Source organism: Ambystoma mexicanum, chromosome 7q (genome assembly GCF_040938575.1).
Source record: "Ambystoma mexicanum isolate Mex_15411 chromosome 7q, UKY_AmexF1_1, whole genome shotgun sequence".
In the NCBI taxonomy this organism is placed as follows: domain Eukaryota; kingdom Metazoa; phylum Chordata; class Amphibia; order Caudata; family Ambystomatidae; genus Ambystoma; species Ambystoma mexicanum.
Genome location: NC_090941.1, coordinates 719,780,178 through 719,794,506, shown reverse-complemented (window position 1 = coordinate 719,794,506; position 14,329 = coordinate 719,780,178). Strand labels below are relative to the sequence as shown.

General features: G+C 43.6%; 1 protein-coding gene across 3 annotated transcripts in view; it reads right to left on the bottom strand.

Moving 5' to 3' along the window:
- Positions 1-14,329, bottom strand: part of PSPC1 (paraspeckle component 1) — a 998,435-nt gene that overhangs the window by 307,369 nt on the left and 676,737 nt on the right. The window lies entirely within an intron of this gene.

Below are 14,329 nucleotides of genomic sequence, written 5' to 3'. Positions count from 1 at the left end.
AACTAAGGTTCAGTCTTTGAGGAATAACAGAATTGCGTTATCCAAATGTCCTCTGCAATAGGATTCTCCTGTAGTTTAATTTGGGATTTTGCCTATTCATTTTTTAATTTCCAGAAGCTCGAGTCTGAATTCAGCAGAATACTCTAGAATAAGTTCCTCTGCACTTTTTTGCCTCATAACTCATCACTTATTTTATGCATATACTTCAACTTTTCTGGTCTTATTAACGTGGTACAATCAATCTCTTTCAGAACCATTTTCTTAATCCTTCGGATATTCCTCATCTCTCTTAATCTTCAGAATCTCAGGCATATAGTCACCCCTCAATGATGTTGCTCTAATCCCAGGGACTTTACTACTAGAAACTGTATTGCAGCATTAAAAAAAAGAATGCATGAACACTAGCAGCATTTTTCCACAAAGCTGTTATTCCAGACTAGGCCTCTCTAAAGGCTTTCATAAATCCAATCATTGCCCTCTCATTCCATAGTAACATGTTTTGCATTATTAACTTTCAGGCAAGGTTGTGTGCAAATAATATCCACAGAATAGGGACACAAAGTTCCCCAATAATACAGAGATCGCTAAGATCTCTGTTACATACATTAAAATGCTCACACCGTTGAAATAGATTAGCCTTACAAAAATTAAATCAGTCTTCGAATTCTGGCTACCTCGTTGCCACGTGGGTTTGTTTTGGAAATCACCCACACAAAGTCTCATTGCCTAAAAAAGGTTGCCCATTTCAGTCCCCTAACACTGTAGTGTTGAGGGCCAACGTCCTTGGTTTGATATCCAGCTAATCAATCCATATAGAAATCGGCAGCAATAATCACAATTCATCTCACAATTTCCCAAATATCCTAATAAGATAGTCTCCAAGTACTCAATCATCTCTTCCTACTCATTGCTTGGTAATTACAATATAAATGTGTAAAAAGCAATGCTCCAGGGTTGCAATGAGTCTTCACTCTTACAACCTGAATGCATGGCGGGTAACACTGCAAAATATCCATTATTTGCGCCCAATCATTCATGCCTGCTAGCAACAAACCAGGACTACCCTTCAGATTTTTCAATGCCATTTGTTGACACTATAAAGCCATCCAATATCACTATTTACAATCAGAAATGTTTCTTGGAGAGAAGATTAATTCAACTTCGAGCTTTAAAATGGCATTTTCTTCATGGATGAGATGCTTAAAGCCTCGAGTTCCAGCAAGCAATGCTAAAAACCCGGCCTAATGTATGCCCTCAGGTTTACTGCCAGCACCTCTGGTACCCATGTTCAATTTTGTGTAAGAGTAGGACTCAAAAGGATTACGATTAAATGTCACCTTGCGAGATGAGTTATTGCTCCGTGTGCATGATATTAAATTTACTGGCGCAACATATTAAACTTACAGGCGCAACCTAATTTCCTCCATAGGGGCCCAGGTCTATACCGCTTTGCCACAACCGGTCTACATATGCCAACAGATGACTTTTTACCAAATAAGATGGTATATCAATCACATCAAGGTCCAGTCTAATATTCAATATAAATTCCACTCTAGAAATATCCTTTGAGAATTCTTAATGCCGGAATCTAGTGTAGTGTTGACAATATTTTACGCCGGTTCCTTATAATGTCATCTTCCCCAGGAAAAACAGACTCAATGATGAACCCATTACACCTCACGCCTGAATCCTTAGACTCCACATTCTTTGGGTTCTCTTTCAAAAGTAGCATTTACATTATTTTCCACAGCTCCTGCTCTTGTCAATATTTTACCCCGTCAATACATCCAGAGAGTCTCCACACTGGGTTGACACACTGTTGTGACTCTGAAGGACCAGTAATCCTGCCCTAATATTCAGAAGTTGAAATGACCAAGACCAATGAATGATCCCTTTGCTATGACAAGAATACTTGTGTAAGGGGAGTCTGCTGATTCATTACTACAAGAGGTACTAAGCAGACTTTGTACAAGAGGTTCTAGTATAGGCATAGTATGGCAAGCCGCTTCCACTTCCTTAAGGGGCTGATTACTATTGATCTTAATATTTCTTGGTAATGTAAACAAATATATATATATATATTTTTAAACGTTAATTTTAAGAATGTTTTTAGTTGTTTGCACCAGTTGATCGTTGCCCTCATTTCTTTTTCCACCCCTGCCTTTCCTTAGATGTTATTGGTACACTCAGACTCTGGAATATCTTAATTTCCATCAAGTTCACAAGGAAGTTTAGCCAACTGGGAACAGTCCTCCAGAATTGACAGTGACAATGACGTGTCATATACAACATTGCAATCTTTATCTGCATATCAATCAATTATTTCTGGCTCACTCAAATTATCAATAAACAGTTGAACTTCGAGGGCCAGCTTTGCATATCTTGTTTGAGATTTTCCCCTCGTCCTTTAGATCTGCTAATTGGGTTGAATGTTGTGCCAGCTCCACCGTCATCCCTTCTAGCACCCCAAAAACATGATCACCCCCTTTAAGGCGACCAGGGAAAACTAACAACTTCCTAGTTCTTTTGTCATTTCCAGTTAAATACGCAAGTGAACACGAACCTCGCCTTTCAATTATTCAAACCCCTTCAACAAGTGAATCAAGTACAACTTTTAAAGCAGTCATATTGGATTCAGTAACTGCCTCATTTAACTGCAATTGCACGTCATGTACAGAATGACTCAAGGGTCGGTCTTCAGACCCAAATTATCCAGCGACCTGCTTGAGTGTCAAATATAGCTGAAGTCATTGAAATTGCACTCATTGTAAGGCCGCTCACAGGATCTAACACTGAGTTGAGTGATCTGTTGCAAGGGGCTTAGGGAGAATGTGCATCGTCTACTTCAAAGTTTACCAAACATGTTAACGGTGAAGCAGCTGAATGGAAATCTCAGACAGACAACGACCTTTAAAGAAAAAAAAGTTATTTTCTTTTTGATTGTGGTAAATGACAATGTACGATCATTCAGGGAAATGGTTGAAACCATAATACTTGAAGAACTACTACAGGGCATGATGCAAAAGTAGATGCTTTTCTGCTGTGTTGCACAGGAGTGTTTAGCATGTTGATTGAAGTTGAGGATATCCCCGTAAATCGTGTTGGTCTCGCTGTTCCCTTTCCGGTATCATTAACATAGTCTATCGCTTGAGGGTCATCACAGAGGCTAGCTAGGACTTCGCAGGCAGTACATCATAAAAGCAAATTCGGTTAACAGAGCTTGCTCACCAGTAGATTCAGCTGCTCTGACAATAACTCAATTGTAATCTTATCCAAGGCAATAAAGCACAGACAAGTGCCAATTTCTAGCAGAGTACTCCCTTTCACCACTTGTAGACTGCACCAAAATGTGTGCGTCGACATTCAGTCTGGGCCGAGCCATCCCAGACACTGGTCACTCACTTTGCATGCGCTTTGAGGCAGGCTCAGATGTGGATGGGCAGTCCAACAATATTCAGAAAAGTAAAAAGCATAACATCCCGGTTGCACAACCAAGTTCCAAAGGACCGTCTCTCAGTCACTGCAATGGGATCTTTCCATGTTTAAACAAAAAGGCAGCCAAGTAACTGCTTCCTCTCCACACCGACACTGGTCAAACGTTGCTGGGTATTTTTGTAATATATACATAAATATATACCTACAGAGACAGGCCAGAGGAGACTCACCAGGATTATCCAAGTTATGTACCCGAGATCCTAATGAGAGAACTACAATGACCTACATCTGGAGGATTCAAGCTGAAAGAGGAATCAGTTAATTGCCAAAATGACAAAGGCAGCCTTTGTGAGGATGCGCAACTGAACTCCAGGAAGCAGGACTCTGAGGCATAGGATCAGCGCAAATTCAAAATATGTATAGTGCAAACTCCTCATGCAAAAGTAAAAAATAGAAAATGTAGCCTTGTGTGCCAAATTAGCTGACATAGGAACAGTGGAGTAACTTTGCTGAAAATGTTGGGGGGGGGAGGGGGGATATGACATCTCATGAAAAGGTGCCCCAGCCTAATAGATGGGGCCAACATGGTGTGCCATGAAAGTTGGGGGGACAAACACCCCTGCCCCCCTAAAATTCAGCCCATGCATAGGAACTACAGTAAAGTTTACTAATCATTACAGTCGATGACCAAGTTTTGACGAACCTGGACAGGATTCCAGTTAATAGTTGTGGACGGAATTAATGTATGTGGGACTTCTTTGCTATATAAATAAGGAACACAAGGCAGTTGCCAGTCCCTACACTTTCCAGGACAGCTTCAGGTTATCACTGAGGGAGCAGACCGTAAAACACTTAAGCATATCACCTATAAAACAAACAAAACTACTGGGCCATTTACAAATGTGTGTTTAATGATTTAGATTAGTCTGCTACAGATTCACAAAGGTGCATAAAGTCACAAGGCTGAAATAAGAGTTACATTTTTGAAGAGCATACAAGTGTGTTAAAGCAGTGACATAACATAGTATTGAGGGTGGACTGTTCATGTCAGCCCGAACGCGGGTCATCAGAAAGTGTACCTACTTTGACAGGACTACAACATTTGTTCCAGTGGAATCCTATTCTACAGTACTGATTTTTCCTTGTATGCATGTCTCACAGCGAAGTCATGAAGATTGCTTACTTGAGGTACAAGCTGCAACAGTGTATTTCTAACTTGACTGTCAACTTCATTACTGATTACACATTTCAGAACTTGCATTCATTCTCATTCTTTATTCATGTAGGTCATTTGTTACATTATTTTCATCGTATTACACCAATACTCTTTCATATTTACTTCTGTTAATTTCCAAAATGTTAATGAAAATTATACTTCATAGAACAGCGACAAACAAAAACAATGAGTTGTTAAAATGTTCCACTGCATGTAGCGGTGAGGCTGAACCGACCCCCCCAAACCCCAAAAAATATTAACTTCTTGAATGGTTATATAGAGCTACTTTCCAGTCAGTTTGTGTAGGTCATGCCATCAACAGTCATACATATGTTTGCAACAGCACCACAAGACCAGTTCAGCTATACAGTAGGTGAACAAAACACTGTCTGGTTCTGCAAGCTGTCAATAGCCAATACATGATCAACATGTCTTATTGAAATTGTAAAGAAATGTAGTAGACATTCATTAAAAAAATGCAAATAGACAATCAAAGGTTTCACATCTGCAAGAAGTGAAAACTGCTTTCAAGTACAAAAAGGTACAGCGTAAAGTTATGATGCAACAGTCAATTCACAGTGAAAGCACAAGAAAATGTGAATGTATGAAGTCTTTAGTTCCTTCGTTTCCCTTCTTCCCTCTACTGTCCATGTGTACATGCTACAGGACTACTTTTACCAATAAAAGCTTTGTAAAAGTAGGGCAGACTGCAATAGCTATCGGATTTGATTCAAAAAGGCTTAATGCACAATGGAAGTGTAAAGTAGTAACCAGCTGGATATCAGATCAATATTCCAGGACACCAATGTGTTCACCCTTTTCACTGTACAGTCGCACTGGTCTCCATGACCCTTAAATGAAGGGCATGTGTAACTTGGGAGTTATTTGGCTCCGATTTGTGGCGTAAAGTACTTAGTTAGCCGGACTCCATTCAAAGGATAGACAACATGCCTTGGACAAATGGTGCAATGCAAATGTACCCCTGTGACATGACCCGTGTTGCTGCTTCATGGAACTCCCGAAAACAGGCACCTTAAATCATATTGAATGAGACCTATAATCTGTTCTACAACAGTGCATTTCAATAGACGGAAACTACCAGCCTGCATTTGAACATTTACAATAGTAAGGTCTGTAGTGAAGCAGACACCCATACCCATCTGTTCTGTCACTTATAATTTTCGCTGGAGTTCTAGTATTTGCTCATTACATGTTCAACCTTTTGAGTGCCTAACTCCCCAGGGATCCAGAGTGTTTGGCCTAAAAAGAATAATCTTAAAAGCCTTTTCCCAATGTCCTGTTGTGTTGGATGGAATTTACAGCCAGTTTCCAAACTACCCACATCTCGAAATTAGGATGTATGTACAACCCTTAAAGGCAACATGAGAACACTATTTTTGGAAATGAGACAAATGCTACTTACCCAGTAATGGTTTTTCTGGTGCTTGAATCCATTTTGAATCCCATGCAATGTACATTCTGCCGTCTAGTGGTAGGTCAAGTGTCTTACAAGTTAAGAGTAGTTGTCAACAGGCGCTTCCTGTCCTATCTCACACACTGTGTGCAGGGACACACAATGCCTTAGATTATTTGCCACTATTGAGATTCGCAGGAGTGAGCAGAAACAGAAAAGAAACATTGAAAGAAAGAGCCTGATCGGCACAGAAGCACAGCACCATAGGCTTTAAACGAAACCATTCCTAAACTAACGGCATAAAGGTAGATATGAAAAGACCATCATCCATTTTCGTAATTTTAAACTTTATTCTCCAACATCAGAATTTAAAGCCCATGGAAATGATCTTTCAATTCTGCCCAACATGTCATAAGTGTTATGCACATTTAAATAGACCATGTGCTATCAGCATTTGCCCAGAGACCACTCTGAAACCGCATGTGCTGCACGTCAGCACAGGGCTGGGAAGCATATGCCAGAGATGAAAATATTGGCACACTCCAGTAAGTGCACAGGCGTCGAGCTACCAGGCAGGGCTTTGGGGTGGGGGTTTAACATGTCAGACCCAGAGGAGACAATTATTCGGGACTCCACAGAGACCCAAAATACCTTTGTTTTCAGCCCACATCTCCTGACAACTGGCTGAAAGGTCAGTTCCGCAAGCACCCTTTGGCACCAAAAGGCTGCAGAGTTATATACTCAGTGCCTAAAGATTCACAGCCGTGGCCCAGGGCAAGAGTCAAGTACGCCCATTCCAAGACAAAGGGGGCGAGACTAAACAATGGTGGGCACTCTTCAGACAAACACCCATTTAAAATCAATAAATGGAGAGCCCAGCAAGGTCACTGCAAACATAGGAAGCAGTGAAGCAGGATATTTGTCAGAGCCGTAAAACAAACACCTATGGCATCCGTAATCTACCTTTGCTACACACAGCACACTCTGTACAGTGTGTCTGGGAACCGCTTTTGCTTCCATTCTTATTTTCTGCTATTTTCCTTGTGAGAACTAATGCTCCCAAGGGCAGGGGAATATTTAGCATCTTTCGCAACTTTTATATTGTGAGATCAGCACACCCCACCTTATGAGGAGTGCTGAGGGGCTACATAGTATCCCCTTTCTCACTGCGGCTGTAACTGTTTGGTCACAGTTGCAAGCTAACCTGAACGGCTGGTGGCAGTGGTGTTTGTTATCCTACCTATGTTTGTGCAGTTGTTACTTTCCAGGCATGGCAGTACACAGAAGGGTCACCATTGACCCAAAAGGGTGGCTGTATTCTTTTTTCGTCATTTCCTGGTTGCTTGTGCCTTCTTGGTCCTCCTGCTGTGCTGGGTGGGGGGAGGTCCTGGTTGGACTTTTGTCTTTGGCAAGAATCCTTTGTGAAGCCTGCCAAGGATCCCGTGCGTCTGTGGACAGGAAGCAGGGGAGGACTCAAACTCCACTGTTCTATGTCTTCTGGTGTGCCTGCCTGGAACCAGTTCAAACTGGGGACAGGCTGTCCTGAAAGGACAGCTACCACACACAGTTTGAATGGTGCATGGGTACCAATTGGCTGGATTCCTGCATAAAAGGTATGGATGCTGAGGCTGAAGAGAAGCTGATCCCTACGAACATTAGAATCAACAAGGAAGATGGAGAGATTTCTGCAACTGCTTCCAGACGACCGTAGATGCCAGCTTTGCAATCGCTTCTGCCCAACCTCTTCTTTCAAGTCAAACAGGAGAACTCTTAAAAGGACAATGCTCCCCTTTAGACTGGTGGGACTAACCCGTCTTGAGAAGAACTGCATTTTGAGCCCTCCCACAACAAGCTGTGACCGTCACGGGCTTCAAACCACCAATACCCTGGAATCTCTGGCCACTGTGCAGTGCATAGTATTCCGAAGATCAAATTGTTAAGAAACTTCGGTGGACTCCTTCCAGACCTCCAGAAGCAAGATTCCACTCCTTGACGTCCCCTTGCTAGAGTAGTGGTCTGCTCCACCTCCAACTTTCTCTTCCAAAATATCTTCCTTCTCAAGCTCTCCGCTCATCCACCTCATCTCCGAGGGTCAGATGCTTCTCCAAGCAGAGAGTTGGGGATGGATCTATCTCCTTGGCCGGGCCTCCTCCTGGAACAGCCTCCCTGGCTCTCAAACTTGAGCAGAACCACCTCTGGTTTCCGGAAGCAACTCAAGACTTTCCTTTTCACTTCAGTTTTCTCTCTTCCTCTCCCCTGCTGATGAACCCGATTGCTCTGCGCACTTGTCACCCTATGAACTTGGGCCTAGGCTCCTGCATGTCCAGTTGCCCTCAAACTGCCCCCGGGCTCCCCAGCACTTAAATGTCTGTATCTGCAAGCATACAGTCCATTCTCTCTGCACTCATGAGCCACCAGCTGGATGCACTTGTGAGTTAACTGCACTCCCCCCCCCCCCATTTTCCCCCGTCCACTGCCCTCTGGCACTTCTACACTTCACTCTTCCCAGCACTGGCACAATCTGAATGACAAGGCCTAGTGAGATAGTTAGTTTGTCCTCCCTTTGTTTCCCCCTCGTCTTGTCGCGCCTAGGAACACTTGTGTACAGGCGTGTTATAAATGCCACATCAGAGCGAGAATCAACCGGCCGGTAATAGTTCTTTACTGGTTTTCCCCAAAAGGCGCCAAAGTCACAGAACCGAGAAGAATCCATTGCTGAGAGATGCTTCACTGGACAGCTGCTGCAAGATCCATTCTAGTGTCCCCCCTTTCGTCAGCCCGACCTGGAATCCGATGCGGGTCTGCTGCTGCTGCATCGTGGGGGCATAGTGCTGCAACAACTTCTTCACTCCTAAGGTGCTGTGGGGCTCTGGGTAGAACTTATCTAGAGCTGAATTGCTGCTCCTAGGTTGCTGGAGTGCTGATGTGTGTGTTTGGGAGTTTGCTCATACATGTTTGCCCAGGACGAATGCCCGTGAGCCTGCAAGGTTATTTTTCCGAAGTCCCTGACCCTTTTTCCAACTAAAATTGTTACTTGCTACAGAAGACTTCCTCAGGGACCTTTGAATTTTCTACAGCTCTGCCTTACCCGTTTCACCCTCCAAATTGACTAGACACTCCTAACCAGTTAGGTACGACTTCTAAAGTGTTAGGCCTCGGTGAAAATTATTGCCAAGTATTTACTTATTTTGTGGTGGTTTTGCTTTTTTATCTCACATGAAACAGTTATTACAAAAGTATTTATTATTTTTATTTTCTAGTTAGTGGTTAAAACAAACCTCTAACAAGTTTCAAGTTTAACAGAATAATTTACATTACCATGTAAATTACAATACAAGATAAAATAGAAGTCATTTATATAAAATAGACTTTCAAAAAAGGTCAAAATTCATTCAAAAAGTGGAGTGCCGCCCAACTCCAACTATAGTTACCAGTATAAATCATTCTACGTTGCCACACAAAACTGCTCGAAAGTGCTCCAAAGTCTTCAAAAAAGGTGCTTAAAATAAAACATTCTCTATTCCGTTAGAACCTGACATTCTTATAACAGGTGGAACAGTGACTCAATATTCCCTTCCGTTTGACAGAATGGATAAAATTCTTTGGTCCCGCCCCACCTTTTCTCAAGCACTCAGGAAAAGGGAATTTCGCCCAATGATCTAACGTCAAGCAAAATTCCAATTTACAGATGGTATTTGCGAACTTGTTGGATTGAGGGAATCCAATCCCATTCCAAGCTACTTCTTTAAGCTTTGTTGGGCGACAATCAACTCAACTGTCACGTTATAGTGTACCATTAATTCATTACAGTGGAGCAACCAATTGTTTAGAGGTAAACATGTTTCCCTGTCCATTAGCTACTTTAGCAAATTGCGTTTTCTTCATATGAACACATACTTCTATAGAGGATTGGGTCAGTCGGTACCCAATGACTGCTGCTGGAAATCCCATAGGGAGGTTCAGAACTTTCCTCCAGAAGCAGCCATCCAGATTGGTCAAACTAGCTGACAGAAGTAGCACCTTCTTCTAGAATTTTAAAATAAGGATATATGAAAAGTCACCGTATTTCGCATTAAATTGTGCCGCTTGAGCTGCTAAGGAATTTACTTACCTGAATTGCATACTGCCATTCTGAAAAATATTACAAAGTGGTTTACAAACTGAATGATGCACTGGTTTTTCTAAAGTTATTTATTGAATGCTAAAGTACTTTCCTTTTACCTTTGTGTATATATAAAATACTCCATTATGTTTCTATAACAGTGTGCCAGGGTTTCTTTGGCCCATGTGTATACTCCTAGTTCTTTTTACCACCTACAGCACTGTTCTCCCTCTTAAGATAAGCCAGGCTGCTCATCCATTGATGAACATACTTGTGTGGTTCAGGCCTATGGTAAGAGTTGGAGCCCTGCATCTCCAAGTGGGCCCTCCAGGCGGTTAGTGCTGTCTCACGAGCAACTACTTCGAGCAGCGCCGGCAAGCAGAGCATGGGCAGCGGGCTTTATACAAGTACCAGCAAGGGGTGTGCAACTTGACTGTTCTGGCAACCTTTCTGGTCCTGCACTAGACTATAAAATCATTCGGATTGACTGCCCGTCCACGACATCTGGTGGTGGGAAATCTTTGATCCACAAGTTCACTGTAGCGGCTTCTGCAATCCCCTTTGACTATGGGCTTAAAATGGAAGCCCTGCTAGTTGGTTTATCCATCGCATCCTCAGATTCCAGTTATGTCTCAACGCTTTATCGTCCTTGCTATGATCCTTTTTTTAATGCCTTTTTAAATCTGGCTACCGAGCTTCAGCTAAAATTTAAAAAACTGATAATAGTTGGGGATTTTAATCTAAAGGCTAACTCTAGTTTAGACCAGCCCCTCTTGACGTTTATGCCTTGATATGTTGCAGCGTTTGTCTGGCCCTACACCAATCACCTGGGCAATGCAGTTGACCTGATGATCTTCTCTCATCCTGCGGTTTCCATCTTCCCAGCCCTCCAACTGGTTTGGTTTGACCACTTTGTGACCCATTTCTCTTTAACAGCGAAGAGTATTCCTCAGGTCAGCCTTAAAGCTGAAGTTCTGAAACAGCTGAGGTTGTGGATGCAGCTAAGGTGGCTCAGCCTGTTATGTCAGCATGCCAGGCCCTCCCAGTGATGGACCTGGTGTCTCTGGCCCAAGTATTCACTGAGGCAGCCAACTGTCTTGCCCCTGTCAGACTATGTAGACAGCGAGCTGGTCAGTCTGGGCAGTGGTTCGATTTGAAGCTTCTGCGACTCAAGCGATGGCAGGCTGAACGAAAGTGGAGAAGTTCCTATCTTCTGTCAGATTGGGTGCTGTTACGCCAGGCTACGGTTGTGTTTCATAACGCCATTGTGGCTGCCAAGGGTAGGTTCTACTCAAGTAAGGTGGAGGCTGCTCTTAATCAGCCTAGATAATTAATCAAACTTGTGCGTGCTCAATCCTCGCTTGCTGGGGTTCAAGTAGGGGTTGTCCCCCCCAGAAGTTGTGACTCGCTGTAAAGCTTCTTCTGCAATAAAATGTTAAGTATTCGCACTTTGATCTCCGCATCGGCCTTAGGCCCTAGTGGATCTCCCCATGTCATTCCCAAGTCTGCTACTTTGAGTCTGATCTTCCCTCCCTCGGTTTTCAGTGGAGGAGATAATGAAGGCCACTTCCATGCTTAAATCTGCATCCACGCTAGATTCCATTCCATTAGCCGTGTGCAAAGACATTATGCCAATCATTGCTATTTTGGGTGGCTCAAGCCATTAACCATTCATGTCAGTTTTGGTCCCTTCATTCACAGATGAAACATGCACTTGCGACTTCTCTCTTAAAAAAAAAACCTTCTTTTGGATTCTTCTCCTGCTAACTTTTGTCCAATTTCTTTGTTACCATTGTTTATGAAGTTGATGGAATCTCTATTTCCACTCTTCGCTCTGTTGAGGCATCTACCTTTTCAATCCTTTCCAGTCTGGTTTGTGCCCTATGCCGGGGCACAGAAAGCGTGCTTGTCTTTGTGGTGAATGACCATGCGTATCTCTGATCACGGTGGAGTGGGAGCGTTTATATTACTTATCAGCGGCTTTTGAAACCGTTGGCCACTCCATTCTGCTCGCCAGTCTTGCTGGGGATCTCTGGACAGGCGTCATCTTGGTTTTCAGCTTTTCTTGGTCATCATGCACAAATTCTTTTCTTCCATCTTTCTGTTCTATTTCTATCCCACTGTCTTAATGGGTCCCCCTACGGCTCAGCCTTATGTCCGACTTTGTTCAATGTGTACATCCAACCGTTGGTTGAGCTCATCCACTCCCACGGCCTCCGATGTTACTCCTGTGCTGATACCCAGATTGTTCTGTGGCTTGATCTTTCGCATCCGGCGTCTAGGTCCTGGTGGTTGACCCCCTTCTGTTTCTTCTCTTTAGACTTCTTCCTTTTGGCCTTATTTTCTTGGGTCTCGTCCTTTTCGGTCTCTGTTGTGAAGGATTTAGGAGTAAAGATCTCCTTTATCTTACTGGAGGGCCAGGTGGCAGCTGGCCGTCAGTCTGGGCACTACAAATTGAGGGTTCTGCAAAGGGTATTTGTTTCCTCCCTGTGCAGTTCCACGCCCCACTGGTTGCTGCACTGGTATGGAGTGTACTCCACAATTGCAATTCCCTATATTTAGCACAGCCAGAGTATTTAATCCATCGCCTTCAAGTACTGCAAAATGTGGCAGCCAAACTGGTGGTTCTACACTCCATACCGTGCGTCTAACTGCAAAGGGTGCAGTTTAAATGTATGTGCATTGTGCACCAGCCCTTTTGCCTGTGGGCTGAATATCTGCAGTGCAAGATTTGCCCCCATGTTTCAAATCGTCCACTTGGCTTCAAGTCTTGTACCATCTCTGTTCCTGGGGTGCAGCTCTGTAGGGTGGGGGGGGAGATGGGCCTCCTCCGTTGCTGCGGCAAGATTTGGGAATTCCCTCTCTTAACATCTCCAGGCTATGGCCGACCATCTATCTTTCCATCAGCCATTGAAGATGTTTTTTTGTTTAAACTAAGCCAACTATGACTAGCTGCCTGACTGTAATCTGTCTAGTGCCAAGATGCCTTTGGGTGGACGTGCGCTTTATACGTTCAATTAGGTAAGACTTTAGAAGACTTATCTTAAGGTGGACTATTGTACAACTGCCCAACAATCCACATGCAGCAAAGTAGAATGTTGGTAAGTGTATGGTGGTCTGCTGTATCCAATGCTGTGGAGCGGTTGAGGTGATCCAGGAGGCAAGGATGAGCACCTCGGCATTGATCACCTTGATGGTAGCAGTTTCCGGGCTGCATCTGTGTCTGAATCCAGATTGGTAGGACGTAGTTTCAAACAGATGTTGGAGAAATTGCATGGCTATTGCTTTCTCAAGGATCTTACCCAAGGGAGGATGGATGATTAAGTTGTAGCAGGCTCAGTGACTCCCTGCGATAGCGACCGACTTTCACCAAGGCCCGCAGATGAGGAATTGCCAGCCTATAGGTAAAGTCAGGGGGGCATCACAAACATCCTGCAGAAGAAACATATGTAATTTGGCTCTGTTTGTACTAGGGAAGAATGCTTCAAACTGGACAGGTTTAGAAGTTGCTGCTATTACAATGGCCCGAGCTAAAACATGCCCCTATTCAGTTAAAATGTGTTCGAAAACTTGGGTCTGCATTTGCCATATAGTAGGACCTTGGCATTCATGCCCACGACACTCAGTGCACCCTTGGCTGGTTTGGGTAATGTAACATAGCGCCCTCTGCTGGGCCTGGAAAGTGCCAGTCTATCAATGTAGCACCTTCAGTTTGCAGCTTCCTGTCCTTTATGGAAAGGGCCACAAGCTCAGGTCCCTTTCTGAAAATGTCATTTCTTTCCACTGGCAAGGATGAATCTGAGATGTGCTGCTGGGAAGGAACAGAAGTGTTGAGCAAAGTATTTCAGTTTGTTGAACAAAGTATCTCGGTTTAATGATAACTCGCACCATCCTTCTAATCTCCTCCAGCTTCTTAATACTATTCACTCTGCTCAACCCCTGGCCTCCTCCTTTTCTTGATTATTCTCTTCAGACTTTGCTGATCTCTGCACTTTCAAGGTCATGGCCCTTCACTCATTTCCCACTTCCTCTTCCGATCTTGCTCCTTTTCCTCCTCCTTCGCACCCATCACCGATTTATACGCTGCACGTCGTCTTACGCGTGCCCACCAAACTGCCTCCTCTCTTGTCCATCTCCCTTCCTCTTATTCCTTCTGTCATCT